General features: G+C 45.6%; 1 protein-coding gene across 1 annotated transcript in view; it reads left to right on the top strand.

Moving 5' to 3' along the window:
• Positions 1-9,412: 9,412 nt before the first annotated feature.
• Positions 9,413-10,398, top strand: part of CARMIL1 (capping protein regulator and myosin 1 linker 1) — a 301,196-nt gene continuing 300,210 nt past the window's right edge. Inside the window, exon 1 of the mRNA XM_034660237.1 lies at positions 9,413-9,480. The gene's annotated coding sequence lies outside the window, so the exon portion shown is untranslated. The remainder of the gene's footprint in view (positions 9,481-10,398) is intronic.

The raw sequence follows: 10,398 nt of genomic DNA, 5'->3' as shown, positions 1-10,398 counted from the left end.
CTTGATGTGGTTTTCGTTACCATTTCTGTGATGATCAGGTTTTACTGACTTTTAAAAATTATTTGTCCGGAGGTTCCTAGGTGGTGCAGTGGGTTGGCCTCTGACTCTTGGTTTCAGCTCGGCTCCTGAGAGCATCGTGAGATCGAGCCTCGCTTCGCGCTCTGTGCTCACCGCAGAGTCTGGTTGAGACTCTCTCTCCCCCACCCCTGGTCTTTCTCTCTCTAAGGTAAATAAATAAACCTTTTCAAAATGATTTGTCCATTTTCAATTTCATTGATTTCTGTTCTGATCTGTATTATTTTCTTCCTTCTACTTACTTTGGACTTTCTTTTCTATATCTTTTTTTTTTTTTTTTAAGTTAGGCTCCAAGTCCAACGTAGGGCTCTAAGTCATGACCCAAGATCAAGAGTTGCATGCTCTACTGACTGAGCCAGCCAGGCACCACTTTCTTTTATGGCTTCTTAAAGTCTTCACTAAATGCCCAGGATGAGGACAATCAACTCCCCACTTGAGCTGGTCTGAAAGCTCAAATATCTCTTTGCCCTTCAGGAGCTCTAGGAATAGGTGGGTTTACAATACCGCAATCGTCTGTTGCCTGCCCTTGCAGAGTCTCACCCTATGTGTGTCTGACCTAGTACTCAGCCAAGACTTGAGGGATCCCCTCTGCTGATTTCTAGAACCTTCCTCAGCCCAGCTTCCCTGTCCTTAGAATTCTACCTTGCAATATCCAGGTGTCTCTGCTTCTCTAAACCTTACCTTTGCCGGACTTCGTGCAGGATCCCCCTCTTTGCACCCATAATCCAGCTATTCCCAGGCAGAAAATGGGCAATCATAGCAGTATCTTTGTATCCTTTCTTTCCAGGATCCCACTCCTGTCCTATCTGATGTCCAGTATCTGAAAAATAGTAGTTTCTTGTATTTTGTACAATTTTCTAGTTTTTAACGGGGAGGAATGTTTAATCCTTGTTCCATCATGACCAGGAGCAGAAGTTCCCTCACTTTAGATTGTTATGTGCTGTTCTGCATTCCTCGTTAGGGTCGCTTGCTTTTATGCTAGAGGCTTTCTTCAAATATCAGTGTTCCTCAGATGTCCATATTTAACAACGAGGCATAACAAAGCTGATCTGAAGCTCCATGTGAATGGGCAGGCCTGATCTACTGATGGGGTTCAATTTAGGGTGATAGATGGGGATCTGACTTTTTCACTGGCTAATCCCCATATATCAGTAATCCAGGCTTTCTTTCCTTTTTTTATTTTTTTTCAAGATTTATTTATTTATTTTAGACAAAGAGAAAGCACAGCAGGGCCAGAGGGAGAGAGAATCTCAAGCCAACTCTGTGCTGAGCACGGAGTCTGATGTGGGGGCTTGATCTCATGACCCAGAGTTCATGAGCTGAGCTGAAACCAAGAGTCAGACACTTAACTGACCGCTCTTCCAGGTGCCCCACAGGGTTTTCTTTAAAAGATACTCAATAACCTAGGAGACAAATTCTCTAGTCTTCTATCTGAGATTATAAGCCTTGCTAATGTTAGACTTTTGAGAAACAAGCTGAGAAAGAAGTTGTGGGGTGGGAGGTTATACTTAGGAAGTAGATTTTCTCTCAATTTCCCTCTTTTCAGTATGGTATGCCTTTTCACTTTTACCCTCTGCTGCTCCAAGCCACGGCCCTTTTGATTCAATCTCTTCAAAGAGTAAACCTTCAGTCCTGGGCAGCTGGGGGGCTGTTGAGGGTGGTAGGTGACCAGCTGTGTGAGGTGGGGGAGGGAACCTGAGTGTCAAACTCTTCGTTTTAAAGTGTTCATCAACCCTTCTGGTTTTTCTTGCTTTCTCGTTCTGCACTTCTGCATTAAGAGATAATTTGTCTCCGGTTCCTAAGATTTTTCTTGAGTTCTGCTATAGAAATTAGCTTGCTTTTTATTTGTTTTCTCTTTGCTGGTTTAGAATTTGTCTTTCTTTGGTCTGTTAAGTCAGTTGCCATTCCTCCACTGGCTTCCCCAGTTTCCAAAATGTTGCTATCACCTCCTTTTTTTTTTGGTCCTTGTGGTTTTATGAATTTTTATGTAAATTCGTAGACTATTTTTAAAAGCAGTTTTAGATTTATAGAAAAACAGAGCAGAAAGTACAGTCTCCATACAGAGTCTCCATATATCCCTTGCAAAGGGAAAAATGGCTTTCCTCTTTTTTTTTTTTTTTTTTAAGATTTATTTATTTAGGGGCTCCTGGGTGGCTCTGTTGGTTAGGTGTCTGCCTTTGGCTCAGGTCATGATCCCAAGATCCTGGGATAGAGCCCTGGGTCAGGGTCCCTGCAATATGGGGAGTCTGCTTCTCCCTCTCTCTCTGTCCCTCCTCCTGCTCACGCATTCTCTCTCTATACATATATTTATTTGAGAGAGAGAGAGTGCAAGAGTGGGAGGGGCAGTGGAAGAGGGAGAGAGAATCTCAGGCAGACTCGGTGCTGAGTGCGGAGCTGCATGGTGGGGCTCGATCTCATGATCCTGAGATCAGAACCTGAGCTGAAAGCAAGAGATAGATGCTTAGGGGCACCTGCGTGGCTCAGTCGTTAAGCGTCTGCCTTCGGCTCAGGGTGTGATCCCAGGGTCCTGGGATCGAGCCCCTCATCGGCCTCCCTGCTCTGCTGGGAGCCTGCTTCTTCTTCTCCCACTCCCCCTGCTTGTGTTCCCTCTCTCACTGGCTGTCTCTCTCTCTGTCAAATAAATAAACAAAAAATCTTAAAAAAAAAAAAGTGAGAGAGAGAGGGAGACGCTTAAGCTTAACTGACTGCACCACCCAGGCACCCTGTTCCTCTTTCTGTATGGGAAAGCTCAGTTCTTCTCTGCTGCGTCTTTCTTTCCTGTGTGTCTTTTTTACTTTTACGGAGAACATTTCACTTCCGACACTTCCGGTCATTGAATGCATGGAAGTTCTCCCCCACAACAAGCAATTCTCTGTGAACATCGGCTGCGTGTCCTACAGTGTAATTTCATTCTGACCTATCTACCTGGAGATAGTCCCGATATGCCACAGGTTAAGGGCTCAGTCCCATAGGACTGTTACCATCCCACTTCACGTGCCAATCGCTAGGAAGTCTCTAGGTCACCCACAACTTCTGTCCGATTTGGCTACAAATCAGAGGTTCCCATGATCCCCTTCTCAGGTTCCATAATTTGCTGGAGCATCTCACAGAACTGTCACAGAAACACATTTGCTAGTTTTTTTAAGGATGTGATAAAGGACACAGAGGAACATCAGGGTGAAGAGACACCTGGGGAGAGGTCTGCGAGGGTCCTAAGAGCAGGAGCTTCTGTGCCTGTGTGCCAGGGGCAGGTCACTCTCCTGGGGTGGAGGTGGTCATCACCATGGAAGCTTTCCAAACCCCATACTATTGGGATTTTATGGAGGCTTCCTCGTGTAGGCACGATCAATTACTAACTCCATTTCCAGTCCCTCTACCCCCTCTGGAGGATGGGGATGGGGATGGGGCTGAAAATTCCAAGCTTCTAAGCATGCCTACTCTTTCAGGTGACCAGCCCCAGCCAGGAGCCACCAGGAATCCACCCAGAGTCTCTCCATTAGAACAAAAGATGCTCTTAGTGCCCTTAACACTTAGGAATTTGTAAGGGTTTTAGAAGCTCTGTGTGAGGGACAGGGTCAAAGACCAAGTATTAGAACAATAGATACTCCCGTGTTCTTATCACTTAGGAAATTATAAGAGTTTTAGGAGCTTTGTGCCAAGAACTGGGGGCAGAGACCAATGTACATATTTTCTATTATCTCACACCCCCTCACCCTCCACCCACCTGTGATTTCCCCTCTTGTTAAAATCTCACATGGGTTTGGCACCTTTGCTACAATTGAGACAATATTAATACAATAAAGTCCACAGTTTACATTAGGGATTCGATGATTTTTTTTTTCCCCCTCTTCCCCTCTATTGGGAAGAACAGCATGATGTAAATGCAAGTATTAAATCCTCTGTGCTCAACAGAAAGTCCCCTGGATAGCCTTTTGGCTCCCCCCCCCCAATCCTGGGGTTATCTGCATTCTGCTTACCCCTTCTTTTCCAATCCCTGTTCACTCTTCAGCCCACTGCAATGCATCTTCTTCCCTCATTAGTTTATTGACATCGATCTCTCCAAAGAAAACAATTCTTCCCTTACTGCTAACTTTGGGCACTATGTATCATTCCTTATCGCACTCGACTTTTCAGAGGCACTGGATGCTGTGAACCTCTTCCCCTTTCTTGAAGTATTATTTTCTCATGTCTTCCCAACTTGACATCCTCTCTCTTTGGTTTCTGGCTGTTTCTCTGTGCTGGTTGGTCCTTCGCTGGCTCTGTAGTAGACATTGGCTAAGACGCTCCTGCTGACCCCTGCCCGTGATAGTCACACTGGGCAGTCACCTCCGTCACTGACCTGGGCTGATCCTCTGATCCATGTGACCAGTAGAATACAGCAGGAGTGAGGCATGTCATTCCAAGAATAAGTTACCAAAGGCACCGTGTTTTCTGTCTCGGCTTGCCCCCCTCCAACAAGCCACCCACCCCCATCCCTCACTGTGGGGAGAGCCAGGCGTCCCGTGAGAACGCTTAAGCAGCTCTGAGTGTCCTGAGGAACTAAGGCATCAGCCAAAAACCAGTGAGGATCTGAGATCTGCCGACACTCCGTGAAGCCCAGTGAAGCCTTCAATGGGCCATGGCCGCCCCTGGCAGCCGGACCCCAAGCTCATGAGAGCCTCTGAGCCAGAACCATCCAGCTGAGCTGCTCCCAAATTCCTGACCCACGGAATCTTTGATGTAGTAAATATTTGGGCTTCCAGGTCTTGGGCGGCTTGTTACACAGCAATAGATAACTGTCTCCCTCGCAGCTCTGCTTTTTCTGGTGGCCTGTAATTCTTCAGAGTTTTGTTCAAGTTCTTTCCTCCTCACAGTCCATACGTTCCTTGTTAGATCTCACTCACTCCCTGAGATGGAGTTGCTCTTTGATAACCACTGTCATCTAATCAGATAAGCTAGATTTTCCTATGAAATTTTATGACTTCAAATACCATATGTTGATGAATCTTGAGTCCACGTGCCAGACCTCCTCCGGAACTTCAGACTTCCATATCCAGCCACCTAATGGACATCTTGCCTTGGATGCCCCATGGGTACATCAAACTAGTCAGATCAAATCTGACCCCTCATCTTGATTCGCCACATATGCTCTCCTCAGTGCTTGCTTTTGTAGTCAGCGACAGCCGCTGCCTGCCCACTCACCAACCTGGAACTGGGGGCCTCACCACCCCCCCCACCATTACCTAGGCTCAGGCTACTACTGTTTATGTTTGTTTTTTTCCCCCCTCATTTATTGCAACAGCCTCCTAACTTATCTCTCTGCTTCTAACAGACTTGCCCACCTTCCTGTCTTTTCTATTATTCCAAGAAGGTAATCCTTCTAAACCAGAAAATCGGATTGTGGCACTACCTTACTTAAAATCTCTTAAAAACTCCCCCTTTGCTCTTTGGATAAATCCAAACTCATTTGGTAGTTCCTAAGGTCTTGTAGGACCTTCTAGACCCCCTCCATCTCCACTGATTAAAACTCACTTCATTTATTTCAATTTTTCCATGTTTTATATTGTTTTCTGGCCTGTACACATTTTCATACCCACCTCTCCACCCTCCATTCCCCACCTCAGCATTTGGAGCAATTACCCGTCTCTCTCTCTCTCTCTCTCTCTCTCTCTCTCTCTCTCTCTCGACTGCTTCATCAAAGTTCCATGAGGCATCCGCATAATTCACCGTTATATCCTCTGGCAGATAGTAAGTGGTCAACTCACATTTGTTGAGTGAGTTTATAAAGGCACCTCTCCTCCGCTCTGTGTAACGTTCTCTCCCCTCTACTTCTGTGAATTTCTATGGCACTTATGGACCTCATCATTTGGCACCTAACAAAAATGCTTTGCATTTACTTTTACGATTTTCTAGAAGTGTTCCATTTGGTTAGATTCAACGAATTCACACCTGCCATGTGGCTGGCACTGGACTGACTAATTACAGGACAATCAAAGGTCACCTTAATCTTCCTCCTAGAGAGGGAGCACCTTATGGGCAGGTGGGAGCAAGCCCTGGCCACCTGCAAACTTCCCCCAGAGCACAGCCCAAGAGCCTGATAAAACAGCGTAGTAAAATGTTTGGCCTGCAAATCTCAAATTCTAGGCTCAAACTTTGACTCTTACAAGCTCTGTGACTTTGAGCAAGTCACTCCACAAATCTAAACTTAATTCCTCATTGTGATGAAGACATAGGGATTACGGTCTCTAACCTGACAGAGGTTACCAGCTGTTAGCTGCACCACTGATTCTAGAGCAGACACTGTACTTGTGTCGGGTGTGGGGTGTGAGGAGCATGGTGGTAATTGTCTAGGCCAATTACAAAATGCGTTCTGATTTCATTAACATGAAAATGAGCAAAAGTGCCTCTTTGAATCCAGGCAACATGAAGTCTATGGAAGTGTTCAGGTGTTCTGAATACAGAAAACCGTCATATGGGGCGCCTGGGTGGCACAGCGGTTAAGCGTCTGCCTTTGGCTCAGGGCGTGATCCCAGCGTTATGGGAGAGCCCCACATCAGACTCTTCTGCTATGAGCCTGCTTCCTTCCTCTCCCCCTCCCCCTGCTTGTGTTCCCTCTCTCACTGGCTGTCTCTATCTCTGTAGAATAAATAAATTAAAAAAAAAAAAAAAGAAAACCGTCATGTAACCGTGAGCTCTGATGATGGCACAAATAGAGAGTTTCTGAATTAAGAGCTGAGTTGATTTTTTCCTTCTTGCTCAGTCTTGTCTGTGAAGGATTTGCTCTGATTATTATTGACAATTTCAAACACACGTTAAAGTGAGAGCAATGAGCTCCCATGTACCCATTATCCAGGTGCAACAAAAATCAATATAAGAGCATTCTTGTTTCATCTTTATTCCTATGCAGCCTCCCATATAATATCATTTGTGAATACTTTGGAGGAATATTATTTAATAGCCATTTACCTCACACTGTCTAATCAGACATACAATAATATTTCCTGGAGTTGTTTGCAAGCTTAGTATGCATTGTATATTTTTCCAGAAAGGTTTATATTAACCTAGTTGAGAAACACACATCTCCTTAAGAAGGCCCCCTAGTCAGTGGTAGTTGCTAAACGTGGGAAACAGAAATTTTGTTGGTTCCTATACATCTGAATATCTTCCAGTTTTATTTTTTAAAAAGATTTTTTTAAAAAGATTTTTATTTATTTATTTGACAGAGAGAGAGACAGCCAGTGAGAGAGGGAACACAAGCAGGGAGAGTGGGAGAGGAAGAAGCAGGCTCCCAGCAGAGCATGGAGCCCGATGTGGGGCTCGATCCCAGGACTCTGGGATCACGCCCTGAGCCGAAGGCAGACGCTTAACGACTGAGCCACCCAGGTGCCCCTATTTTTTTAAAAAAAGATCTTATTTATTTATTTGAGAGAGAGAGAGAGAGAATTAGCAGGAGGAGGGGCAGAGGGAGAGGAAGAAGCAGACTCCTCACTGAGCAGGGAGCCCAGCGCAGGACTTGACCCACGGACTCTAGGATCATGACCTGAGCCAAAGGCAGGCACTTAACCAACTGAGCCACCCAGGCGCCCATCTTCCAGTTTTAAAACTGGTTCTCAGTGTAGTATGCAAGATCAGAAACTGACTTGAGGGGCGCCTGGGTGGTTCAGTCAGTGAAGCATTTGCCTTAGGCTCAGGTCATGATCTCCAGGTCCTGGAATGGAGCCCCCAGGATCGAGCCCCCTATTGGGCTCTGCAGGGAGTCTGCTTCTCTCGCTTTCTCTCTCCCTCTGTCCCTCCCCCCTGCTCGTTCTCTCTCTCAAGTAAATAAATAAAATCTTAAAAAAAAAAAAAAGAAAAAGAAAAAGAAAAAAAGAAACCGACTTTGGTAAGTTTATGGGTTGGTTTGTTTGTTTTTTGATAGCTTGCTGATTTCTTTTTTTTGTTTTGTCTCCATGGGTTTAATCATTAAATCCAAGGATAGTGTGTTAGATCATTACAGACATTAGTATTTTTGGCAGATTTTAAAATTCAAAGTGTACTTTCTCACCAGAATGCACTACAAAATATACTAGATGGATATGAAGGTGTGCCTATGAACTAAAAATAAAAGTCTATGTATGATTTTCTAAAATAATTTTGTTACTCCGCCTATATTACATTTTGCAACTGTATTCAGGTGCAGTAGGGATCCTCTGAAAATGAGCTTTCTCTTTCTTTCTAATAGATTCCAGTTAATCAGTGCTAGCTGTAATGCCCAAACACAGCTACATATAAATATTTCCTCAGATGAAGCTGTGGTTCATCTCATTTATAGTAACAGTCAGTTTCATGCGCTGGTTTAACTGCTGTCTTAATCAAGACAGTATGCAGGCAGGGACGACCTTACAAGTCTGGAACTTAAAGGGCAGTTTCACTGAGGAAAAGTTTGCAGCACTGGAGGGGTGGATAGATTTCAGTCAATAAGCACACATTTCAGAATTTGAAATGCATTCTCTAAGCTGGCACCATGATTGTATTGTGCAGGGGGACATTTACTGGCGGCTGGGCTATGCAGCATTAGGAACAATGCTCCCTGGAGCTCTCCGCTCGCTATTCTGAAACATATTTGAGTTTTGTACCCAAGAAGTCAATGATCTCCAAAATCAGCCAGTCCTTTTTAGGTATCGAGATAGGAGGTTCATTTGAATCCACGCCTTCAAAGATGCAGGAGCCAATCAAGACCCTTCTTGCAGTGAAAAAAATGGATTCTTTTATTGAAATCCCAGCTTCCTTTACAAGATGCCAAGGAGCACTGAATTACAGGACTGCCATACAGCCTTTCTTTTATTCTTTCCATTACCCCGGGCCACAGGAAAAAAAAATCTTTTGTCCTTATTTTCACAAGTTACCACATGGTTTGGAACCTTCAGGGCTATTTCTGAAACTCCATTGGTGTGTGCCAGAAAAAGCCTCTTTAACACACACAGTTGAGTGGAAGATAGTTTTGAGATGTTAATTTCCATTTATTGCATAAAAAAGATATTTAATGCACAAAGGAGATGTCTAACTTAAAGCAAGTTCCAATTTTTGAGACAAAAATCAAGGAGCCTGAGGCCACAAGCTTTAAAACCAGTTAACAAACGTTTATTGAACACCTATTTTGCACAAGTCTGTTGAGGGGGTTTAAAAGCCTGAGATAAAGTTCTGCCTTCAAATTGCCAACAGGCTAGTTAGTCGGGCAGACAAACCCAAACTCAGGGAATAATGCAAGAGTTAAGCAGTAAACAAGACAAATACACAAGCAGTGAAAGATGGCACTGAATGGCTTGGGCTTACAAAGTGTTTCAGGCATTGTGCTCTGCTGGTTTTGAATACCGGGATCACAGTGCCCTGAAAACCCCCGAGAATCTTCCCAGAGAAGGTACACATCGGGCTGGATTGAAAACACAGGTAGGAATCAAACAGCCTTTAATGGAATGGGGAAAGCAAATAAATAGTCTTGGAGAGTCAGGCTGTAGGAGCTGGGAATGGGAGAGTTTACAAGGGTAGCGAGGGTCACATTGGGACATGTCTTAATGGTAATGCCAGGCAGAGAGGCTGCCGATCGCTCCTGCGGATCCAAGGTCGACAACAGTGTTTAGAACTAGGAGATTCCCTTTCCTTCTTCCCCTCTTTTATCCTTTAAAAACAGAACCTGATTCGACAGAGACCTTCCCAGGAGCCAGGAAAGAAAGCAACAATTGAGGCGCTCAGAAGTATTCCTGGCCCCGAAGTTGTCTCTCTGGGGGGCAGCGTCTGGGGAAATGGAGGGAGTTGGGCCAGGTTGGATCAGACCTGTCAGCAGCCCTCCTCTGGCTTTTGCGAGCACTGCTCAGCTCTCCGACTAAGCCCTGGGGTTAGAGGAGATGCCGCCGCGAGTGAAAGGCTTTCTCCAAAGCAACCTCTCAATTCCAAGGTCTTGAGATTGCCAACGGCGGCTGCGGGGCGCCGGGTGAGCACATAAAAAAGTGTCTTCTCCCCATATGGTTAGTGTTTCCGGGTTTCGTCTAGCTCCTGCTCACCAGAAATAGAAAATTAATCACGCTGATGAGAAGACAGCATGCCACAGGGAGGGCTGAGAAAGGAAAGCGCGGAAAAGAGTCCCAGACAGAACGGGCTTCCGAGCAGACGGGTCTGCGGAATCTGCGGGCGCTGCAGTCTCCGTCCTCGTGCTCGCTCGGCCCGCCGGGAGGTGGGGACAGGGACTCGGGCAGCCCGTGCACGCCCGGCTCGCCTCCCTCGCAGCCAGCAGATGGCTCCCGGGCTCGCGCTCCCGCGCTCCCTCGCTCCCTCGCCCCCTCTCCAGACGCAGGGCCCGGGCGCTCGCGG

This window comes from Ailuropoda melanoleuca, chromosome 5 (genome assembly GCF_002007445.2).
Source record: "Ailuropoda melanoleuca isolate Jingjing chromosome 5, ASM200744v2, whole genome shotgun sequence".
Classification (NCBI taxonomy): Eukaryota; Metazoa; Chordata; class Mammalia; order Carnivora; family Ursidae; genus Ailuropoda; species Ailuropoda melanoleuca.
Note: the sequence above shows the minus strand (reverse complement) of the source record. Positions and strands in the feature narration are given on the sequence as shown.